General features: G+C 43.6%; 1 protein-coding gene across 1 annotated transcript in view; it reads right to left on the minus strand.

Moving 5' to 3' along the window:
- The window catches only part of frmd4ba (FERM domain containing 4Ba), a 49777-nt gene extending 39911 nt beyond the window's left edge, over window positions 1–9866 (minus strand). The window contains exon 1 of the mRNA XM_037099869.1: window positions 9650–9866. The gene's annotated coding sequence lies outside the window, so the exon portion shown is untranslated. The remainder of the gene's footprint in view (window positions 1–9649) is intronic.
- Window positions 9867–10798: the final 932 nt, after the last annotated feature.

Here is a 10798-nt window from a genome sequence, read left to right on the forward strand (position 1 = left end):
TGTCACAGCGATTTCAAGAGGCACCATGAAGTGAAGGTTTGGTGAGCTCACAAGGAGTCAAACAGGGATTTCCTCAGTTTGTAGAGCAAAAGAGCCTCAAAATGGAGCATCTGTTCCTGTTTTACTGCTGCTGGACCGTCTAATTCAATACTTTATACTGTTCCTACACCATCGCAGATTCTGAAACAGCTGCCACGCGGCAGATGGAAAATATGTCTCAGTGCTTTTCAATATTTAATTGGTCAGAAAAGGCACCACATGTGAACAAATTAAGTTTTTAACCGTATAAGTGTTCTCAGCAGACGAGTCTCCGTGCAAGCACAAAGTCACAGGCTGTCCCTTAAATGACATGAAACACAGTTTTACGGTCAAGTGGCCTAAATGGCAGTCATCCAACAAGGGGGGCAACAGTGAGAGTGCCTGACATCACCAGATCAGGCTTCATATTGAAGCTTAAACATCCAATATGTAACATTTACTGCATAACAATGTCCAGAAAACAGTGCTTACTGCCACAGCTTGGTTGGGTTTAGGGAAACATCGTGGCTTGGGTTAAAATCACTACATTACTATCATTTTACACATATCACAAACTTAACTTTATGTTACAGTTAACAGTTACTTGTAACTGTATGTACAGGATGTCACTTGAAACCACTGAAAGCTTACTTTTGGTTTCACACTGCACACAGCAGTGTGACTGAAAGTCAAATGCTTGTTTAACCCAAACATCCATTTCCCAACCTCATTTTCAGCTGTAATGTAATGTAATGTTGCAATTGAACAAGAAACTTCAACTCATAATATGTCATAATGTGCCGCTTTCACCATCGACTTATATGGTTGTTTTAGAGGCCAGGCTGTCTCTACCTGAGTCGCCCAGGTGGATCTTCATCAGCAGTGGTGGTTGTTAAACAATGAAGATGCCCCTTGAGTCCAAGCAACTTGCACTTTTTTTTGTTTTTTCTTAGATTCAGATACCCTTAGTGGCAGAAATGACCTAATGTGCATTCAAAGCTACATCAATTACCATTTTTTATGAGGTTTAAATGACTATGTGTAATGTAAAAGCCTCACTCAAAACAGACCCACAGAGAATCATCGCCTGATTTTGCAGGTCGTCTCAGCCCTGTGGAGTTTTCCATAAACAGCAAGAGAGCCAGTATTTTACCAGAGCTGGAGGAGACCAAAACAGAGCTAAAACTGGAGTAAATACTGAACTTGAACTCAACAGGCTGATAGAAACACTACAGCAAATCAATACAAATGTCATCTTCTGTCTGCTGGATGTTTTCAGTTTATCTGTTATCTGGCCAATTACACAAAGTTGCAGTGTTCTGTTCATATCTTTTAAGCTGCCCACAGAAGAAAACAAAGAACACAAAGCAAAAAAAAACATTAAACGCTGATTTAACTTTGATACACTGCACAGTGTTATCACTACAGAGAAGGGCAGCATTTAAAATAAACCTTCTGTTATCTCCTGAAAATGAAATATTTATATTCTGCACAGTCTTGTCTAATTACTGATGCTCTTTGATAACAGTGGCAGCTTTACAGTAGTCTGAGACCGCGATGAGACCAGATCACTGTTACTAGCACGCACTGTAGGAGCTGTATCTGGGCAGAATTAGTGTCACAAGGGGATGCAGGTAATTTCATTTGAGCCATTATTACAGATCATTATTCATCTGGACACTTAAACAAATTACAGGGGGTCAATGATATTAAAGAGACATGCTGTATAATGTCAGCCTCAGTGCAGTGAAAATAAGGCCTTAAGTGCTTCAGCTGTTTTCAACGCGCCGACTCCAATCAATATCTTACTCATTATGTCTAACCAGTGTATTCCAAAAAACAATGAGGTATGACTGAGAGAAAACAACAAATCCTCACATTTGAGAACCCAGAGTGATATTTGTTTGCCTTTTTGCATGAGGAGAGTGTAAATTATCAACATTTATTATCAGCAATGCTGTCAAGCCCAATCGGGTCTGGAAGACAGAGATAAATGTATTTGCTCATGTGCTGGCACCGCCATTCGTCTTCAGCCTAACCATCCACCGCCCTCCCCTGGGGATACAGTATCATCTTTCCTCACTGTGTGCTTGACACCTGTTACAGCTGTGCCCTCCACACCGCCTTCGTATCAGCTTTCTGTCAGAGTTCAGCACGCGGTATCACTGGACGCTGTCCTGACATCAACTCCTGCCCGCTGACTGACTGTTACTGTGAGGCGTTAACGTTTACTGATGGACGCATTCAGTAGGTGTCTTGAGAGGGCACGCATCTGTGAATGTGGCCAATCCAGCTGTTTGAAACGTGTGTAGCTGCTGTTACAATAGAGTGCAGTACAGTAGGTGAGAGGGCACACACACACACACACACACACACACTTGTACAGGACAATCCATGTATTTTTTTTTAACAGGAAGTAGCCAAGCCTCTTAGCAGCACAATACAACCTTGAAAAGACCCCGAGATCAAAGACGTCTCTTTCTATAGAATCCCCGACATGGCCTCCTGCTCATTGTATCACCACACACACTGACATCTTTCCTCCATGTTGGTGCTCACGCGCAGTCTTTCCCCTGTCACAGAGCTCAGAGCGGCCTGTCTGAGTGGACCAGCGGGGAGCTCGGTTTCGGTCCACAGGGCAGGTGATAATGACTTCCAACACCCCCCCACCCCCAATCCCAAGCTGCAGTGGTGAAGGTGACTGCAGCTGGATGATTTCTTTCTTTCTAAACTGCAGGGGATTTGTTGGTGGCGGGTGGGATCGAGTGTGTTTGTGTGCATATGAGTCCAGCATTAACAGAGGAGGCTCATGTAACACTCCATTAATGATGAATGCTAAGCTCTAATGGGTGAGCACCTATACCGCCTCCTTTGCAGTCATGGTTTCCCACCGCCCCAATGACAATACAACCCAAACAAAAAATTTACTCACCAGAGGACAAATCTAGCACAAAACAGGAAATTACTTTGTGTGTGTGGGGGCGGGGTGTGTTTGTGAGACTTGGAGCATCACATATTCATCGGAGTCTCCTGCGGTTCTCCTCACCGTGCCTCCATCCCTTCTGGCACTTAACGTGAGAAACACTCACATGGGGTTTTAAGCATTGAGCACTATCGATCACCGTGGATCCGAGGCTGTGGGGTATGTCTGCCGGGTGAGCACGGCTGATTTTTTTTTTCTCCATACTCCGCGCCGTGTACTCCTCCTCTGCGCCTGAGAGGGTAATAATAGCAGCTCAGGCCCTCTCCGTCCACCCCCCCTCCTCCTCCGCCTTTACCTACACACACTCGCGGCGTAGGGAGTCTCATTGTGGTCATTACCATTCAGGCTTTCAAACATCCTCTCAACATCATCAACTCGCAGTTCTTCCGATGTGTGAGCGCATGTGCGTGTGTGTATGTGTGCGTGAGTGTGTATTTAAGAGGAAAATAGGAAGAAATGGAGAGCAATTACAGAGCGGGATGGATGGATGGATAGATGGAGAGAGGCACACAAGCAGCATAATTACAAGGAAACACCCCCCCACCCCTCCTGTTCCTCTTTTCCAAAACCTCGTAGACAAGCCAGCAGCGGCGCAGACAGAGAAGAGGGGTCGTAGAGGGCTTCGCTTTGTTCTTATTTTCATTTTCGCAGCCTCACAGTATTTACATCCCAGCCCGAGAGACCCATAAGGAGGAGAAAGAGAGGGAGGGGGGAGGAGAACACAAACTAAAACGAGGGATATTCTGCTGCACAGATCTGTTGGGTTCAAGGCTACAACCGCTGCCTCGGGTTGTGGGTGAACCCACCAGGATGCAGGTGAGCCGCCTGCTTGGATCTGGTAGCAGATCTTCATCTCACCTGCCCACCTGTGCAGCAGCAGCAGTAGCAGCAGTAGCAGCAGCAGCAGCAGCACACTGGGTTTTGATATCTGAGTAGAGTTAGGTTTACCAGGAAATCCAGAATTTGATCATCAAGAGGGACAAAATAACATTTGGTATCCTCGAGTGCTGTGGCTTCACGGGTGAAAATACCTAATAAAAGATTTAAAGGATCAGTACTCGGCTGTAAAACCTGTCAGCCTGTGTCTCAAGGAAAAGTGTTTATAGCTGCTATGCGCGGCCACACTCAGGCAAAAAGCCTGCTGTCACACGAGGCAGCGGGACACGATTAATTGTACAAATGGGGATAAAATGGTGCACTCAGGAAGTCTCTCCTCAGAGACATTCATCATGTTGCACTACTTTTTCTGCACAAAAAAGTAAGAAAGAAATAGTTGTGTCAATGAAAAACGAGAGCTCCAGAGAGAAGATCAATTTCCCTGTACTTCCCATTGCTGCATGTACTTTAGTGTGCAAACTTGTTGGAAGATTGCAGAGTGCAGACCTCAATCCTGATAGTGGAAAGGTAGTAAGAAGTGTTTGTCAGACCGTCCAAGATCAGTTTTACAATACGACATCCAAGTCAACCTCACGGATCAACTGGCCAGGTATCCTGAGATGAGACGTGAGCAAGGTGTTGAAACACTCTCTCTAACTTTCATTCACAACACGAATACTTCTGTCAGTGTGAACAACATTATGGACGATTTCCAAGAGAGACTGTCTGAAAATGTGTGCTGTTACACCAGTTAAGTTACCAATATAACCACATTTAAACCTTTACTGGATAAACAACTTTTCACTACACCCTTGACTGTGGCCATTCAGATCAATTATAAACACGTATGCCTTCATGACAACATCTCATATGGACGTCTTCCTTTCTAGCAAAACACACTTGAATTTGTTTTAATTAGCACCGACGTTAACTTCCTGAGCTTGTGAGAGCTTCCTGCAAGCCAGTGTTCCGCTCTGTGCAACTGAACTCATGAAGGTTGTCTCAATTTCGCTTACTGTCAGTATTTGTTCACTTTATAACTTACATTTATACACAACACGTTTGTTTTGCCGATTATGTTGTAATGAAAAATGTAACTGCTGGATTATGCTCACGGTCAATGTTCTGTGAGTAAATGGGGCACAACATGTACCTAACAGATGTCGTAGGTAAGTGGCTGGGGTGGTGTTCAATGGAGCTGCCATCCTTTGTCTTGTCTGTGGTTAGGCTTTTAGCCAACAAAAGCCCTTCCAGTTGGTTAGTGAAATATCGTGGTTTCTTTTGAATGTTAATTAACGCATCCTGTCTTGTGCGAATACGGTCGTTTTCCTTTATCAAACAGATGATGACCTTTTCCCTGGACTTAAACAAGTGCTGCCTGTGCAGTTCTCCTTTATAACTAATGAGTTCACCATCTTCAGTTTGAAATGTTGTTTTCAATGCAGTTCATCATTCAAAATTATTTGAAAAGGCCGCGACAGCTACTCTTCGCATTAACAAACAGAGCTGCAACTAATGATTATTTTCACTATCGCTTAATCATATTCAGGATTTATTGATTCATTGATTGACTTGTAAAATGTCAAAAGATGTGATGAATGCTCACAATCTCCCAGAGCCCAAAGTGATGCCTTCATAAAGCTTCTTTTGTTTAACCAACACTCCAAATCCCCTGTGACTCTCTGTGTGGAAAAGCAGCAAATCCTCCAATGTAAGAAGCTGGAACTGGCAAATATCTGACATTTATGCTTGAAAACTGAATTTAACAATCAATCAGTTATCAATGGCAGTTTTTCTTTTGACAGTCTAACTGATTAATATAACAGAAATTGCATTACAGTTACTTAAACTAAATACATAGAAACATGAGAGCTGAATGTAATGGCTACATATGAACATCTTGGCTAGAGGACACAAATAAAGATCGCTGCTGAAGGGTTGCGCCCTCCAAGTCCACTAATAGCTTTCTCATTAAAACAGTTGTCTTCATGTTGGGTAAATGATGACGCATCATCAGCCTAATGTTTTACCTAATTTGTGTAGGTTGTTGCACCAGCATAAACCATGCACTGTTGGAACTGTGATTAATTTCCCACTGACATTCCCCAGGGACGGGCAGCTTTTACTCTGAAGGGCTGGGGTCAACAGCCACTGTTACACATGGGTAACCTATAAATCCATCTCTGTGTCCATTCTTTCAATAATTCATAAGGAGGTGGATTTCAGCGCTGCATTTTATGGGGATTTTCGTCCACAAACCGGCAAGTGTCTGTCCTTAAACAGATTGTAGCCTGTTTTAATGCAGTCTCTTTCATCTAAATGATATGGAAACCAGCTCCCAGAGGAGTTACCAACCAGCTGAGAGCCACTCTTCAGGGCTGATGCTTGTGTTTTCTGCTGCATTCTGAAGGGGAGTAAACACACAAATCGACCCTGAACATCGCTATTCAGCACAGCCGCATATAAAAGAGACGAGTCCCACAAAATCAAACAAAAGGCAACAGTATTTTTGTCTGGTATAACTCACTGCACGTGGTATTTCTTGTATACAAGGATCGTAAATTTTGAAACACACAATGAGTTTCACAATGTCTGCGTTTTGCACGAGAAGCTGAGGGCCAGACTCTTTGTTTTACTAAGGATGTCCTGTCTGACGGGACAAAGCAGACATGAAACAAGGAAAAGAGATGTAGCGTCTGCACACTGCTGAGCTGGTTCACAGCCAATGAGGAACAGATTCCTGTTGACACAACTTTCAGTGTGACCCATGTCAGCAGGGATTATGTTACTGAAGGCACTGGAAACTCTGAGGGCATTTACAGCAAATACAGCAGACAGAGACAACCTTTTTGAACTATTTTTTTGTAACTAAATATACTTGACAAGCAAGGCTTCGGCCTCTTCACTCAGATGTCCCCTCTGGACCGGGGATCTGAATTGATTTCCTCTGCTAAGCCTATAGATTACTGGTGACCCACAAACACATTCACTAGAAAATAGTACAGTGTCTGACCCTGAATTAGGCCTCTGGCAGCCAGCCTGTTTACGTACATTAAAGTGCCAATCCACATCATCCATGTTTTCCAACTCTGATCAAAGATAAGCACCCGTTAATCTGGTGTTTTTATGTCAATCACAGAGTAATGTCGCAGATTTCTGCCTGGATTTTGAACAAGTTAAAGCACAATGTACCAGTAAATGAGAGAATGAATAACATATTCTTTATCTCAAAATGTGAAGTATACTTAATAAGCAACTAGAGTGGCGAGCCTCACCCAGTATCAAATTTAACATATCTAAATCCGCTAAAACTGGATTTTTATTTGGATCTGCATCAAATTGTGCTGTAATCTGTCCTTTATCCAGATCCACAACAAAAGTTGACTGGGTCTATTCTGGGCCAAGAACCATCCTCGGTCCAAGTTTTATTGAAATCCACTCACCAGTTATTCCCGCTAACAGACCAACTAACTAACCAACAAACAAATATATGGACACGGAGAAAACATAACCTCCTTAGTGAAGGTAATAAAATACACCGTCACTCAATTGAAAACATGCAGACAGTTCGCTGCTACAGCCTTATTCCGTCTGATCAGTTGGCTAGCTTGCATTTGCTAATGTTGCTTTACCGTGTAACACTCACTAAAAAACGGACTTCATGACTCTTTTTGACTTGCCTGTTACAATCACTTACTATTATAGCTAAATACTAAACCAAAACTTAGCATCTAGCCGTGGTGGCTGCAAAAGTTACAATCTCGCTTTCATGGAGCACTTCACTAATACTGCATATCAAGTTCAGTTCACTCATCATGAGGCGTCTTAGGCACGGTTTGAAAATGGTGGAATAACTCTTCTGTGGAACTGACGGAACGCTCCAGAGTCACACCTGATGATGTCATGAGAAATGAACTATAGGATCCAGTGTTTTTTGAAGCTTAACTTGTACTGAGGCTAAAAGTCAGGATTTCTTGGCCTCTACTGCTTCGATTCTGATGATTCTTTTTTAAAATTATGTTCTTGTGTGTCACCCAACTTTATGGATGCACAATGCAAAATCACCGATGCGGCCCTTTAAGTTCCTCTGTAGGCAGTGCTTTGACATGTCTATCTGTTGTCTGCTTTTTTATTCAGAACCGACTGCATGGCAGAGACTTTTCTGCCATGAAACACCTACCAGTCACCATAAAAGCTTTCACAGCCTTGATATCAGGTGAGATTTTTGGTATGTACAGCATGCCAACTGATACTGTCCCCTGGACTTGGACGGATTTAACTTCTGCTGTCAGAACCAGTCTGACGGGAACTCGTGCGAACCTGCGAGACAACAGTATCACATAGCCATGCTGACAAATGCTCTCATTCAAACCCCCCTGAAGAGGGTTATAATAAAGATGTGTGGGAAAGAAGAAGAAAAAATGCTGATGAGCAACTTTTAACACAAAACAGGGGCTGTGTGGAGAGGTGGGAACACATCACCAGCTCAGGTCCCACTGCCCAGGTTGTGTGGATGAGGTGTGTAATCGTGTTTACCCTTTTCAAAGACCGCCTTGTATGGATGAGGCTGTTAATGGAGCCTGATTGGCAAATAACTCCGATCTGTGTGGAGCAGTGGCGTTGGAATATTCTGTGACGCTTAATAGCTTTATTGAATCGGAAGCGCTGACCCCATTTAAAAGCAGCTGAACACCCTAGACTAAAGTCAACACAAAGCAGCGCTGCCTTTGCAGTTTGACTGTGTGTGCGAGTCAGAAAGAGAGAAAGAGGGGCGGCACATGTTGCACCCATGAGCCACAAACTCAACACAGTCACCTATACAAACCAGTCCTGCGCCTTTGTTCTACGTCGCCCACATGCCTCATGCCACCAGGGTTTCCTCATGCCAGACCTGCTGCTGTGTGTCACAACCGATGGATGACACTTTTTAATTTCTGTATTAAAAGCATTCATCCTGTTTTGGGTTTTTTTTTCCTTTCTTTTTTTTTTTTTTTTTCTTAGCCAAGTCCCAAATACCACACACACTTCTATTTTTCACGGTGGTGACACAAGACCCATACAGGATATCATATGCCTGCCATGCTTGGCTCCCCATTGTTTGTTTAGTCCAGGAAACAGGATATTCACAGAGAGGAGAGGTGAACATCTGACCCCCAGAGAAGGAAAAGAAGGAGGCAGGGATCCATTTGAGCTTAAAACAACAAACAAACAAACAAAAAACAAGCACACATTCTTATTTTGTATTCTTCCCCATCCTTTCAGTTTTAAGCTGCACCACAGGTAGCGATCATAACCTCCCGCCTGTGTCCGAATGACCAATTGACAACTCCAGTACAGGTTTCTGACCAGCAAAGCACTCTGGTGTTGACATGTCAACAGTTCAACAGCCAGCTGACATTCAGTCAGCAGCAGTCAGGTGAAACACATGAATATGCCAGTTCACAGGAGGCGTGTGTCCACAACAGAGCGGCTGTGCGCGCTGCTTTCAGATGGAGTGATAGGAAAAAAGAAGAAGCGCATTTATCCAAACAAGTAGTGCATAAAATATCAAACAAAGCAGCTAAGGGCTACAAATTGCTCAAATCCAAAGAAAGCTTTAAAGTACCAGCAAGAGCAAAGTGTGATTAAATATGCAAGATAATAGAACGAGCCGTGTGACCAAGATAAAAGCTGTCACAGGTGATCACAGCACCGGATATTGTTTTACGCTGAAAATAAACGAGACCTGAGCTCCAGACTGCTGTGTTTGTGCACAGATGACTGCCTCCTCACCTTCTGTCTTTTGTTGTGATCTGATCGCTCCCACTTTTGTTGTCTCAGCCGGCACCGGTCACTCAGATAGATCCACCTCTCCGCCTCTCTCGAGCCGACACTTTCACAATAAGAGATCTGCTGGGTTGAGCGGAGGCTGGCTCCCTGCACAGTTCATCGGAGATCGGGGCTGAAAAGTCCAGGAGGGCAAGCTGCCGCCTGTTCGGCGTAATAACCTTGTCTCCGCACAGCCAGCCAGTCAGTCAGTCAGTCCCATCCATTCACACTCCCCGCCTCCTCCTCCACCACCTCCTCCTCCTCCACTTCACCACACATTCAGGATGGGACAGATGAATGTCCCTCTGCCGCTGCCTGAGCGCGCTGCTGTGGAGGAGCGCTCTCTGCTGCTAAACACACCAGCTACAGTGGCGATAAATGAAACGTTAAGTGGAGGATGGAGTCATCCACTTTGTGTTAACTGATCAGAAAAATGTCTATCCATCAGCTGATGATCAAGTTGCTCTAGCTCATTTGCGAAATCTTAAAGGGTCACTCCACTCATTTCATTCATTCATTCATTTTATTCTATTTCATTTCATTTCTTTAATTTCTTTATTCTTGCTTGTGTACAGCTTTTTTCCTGCATATTCTCTAAGACTTTTGAATGGTAGCAGCTGTAATGCAAGCCATTACCCCTCAGGGATCAATAAAGAGTTTCTGATCCCGATTCTGATTTCACATAGTGTGTTTGCAGTGATGTCACTAGGTGACCCCGTTGCATTGTGGGTAACGTAGGCGCCCTGTTTCGAAAAGAACGAAGAAGAAGTAGTTTCCTATGTATTGGGTTTTGATCATTTGTTTATAAAGGGCCCATAATGAGGTCAGCAGTGTTTGAAGAGTGCAATGCAGAGCAGCTGATTGCTTTTCAAAACCTGGTGCCTCCATTATCCTTCCCCCCCTTTATTGAGTATAATGTACAAACAATCAGTCATACCAGTTCAGTGTATGAGGAGCAAGGACGGGGAAAAGTAACATCAGTCAAAACACTAAAACATAGTTAAATTAAAATAAGAACAATTTAGATGGTGGGGATGAATCAAGGCATTTCGCTGCTTCTTTCACCCGTGCAGTTTTATTCCACAAGACCTGTTCACAAACGTTACCGTTTAA

Source organism: Acanthopagrus latus, chromosome 6 (genome assembly GCF_904848185.1).
Source record: "Acanthopagrus latus isolate v.2019 chromosome 6, fAcaLat1.1, whole genome shotgun sequence".
Lineage (NCBI taxonomy): Eukaryota > Metazoa > Chordata > Actinopteri > Spariformes > Sparidae > Acanthopagrus > Acanthopagrus latus.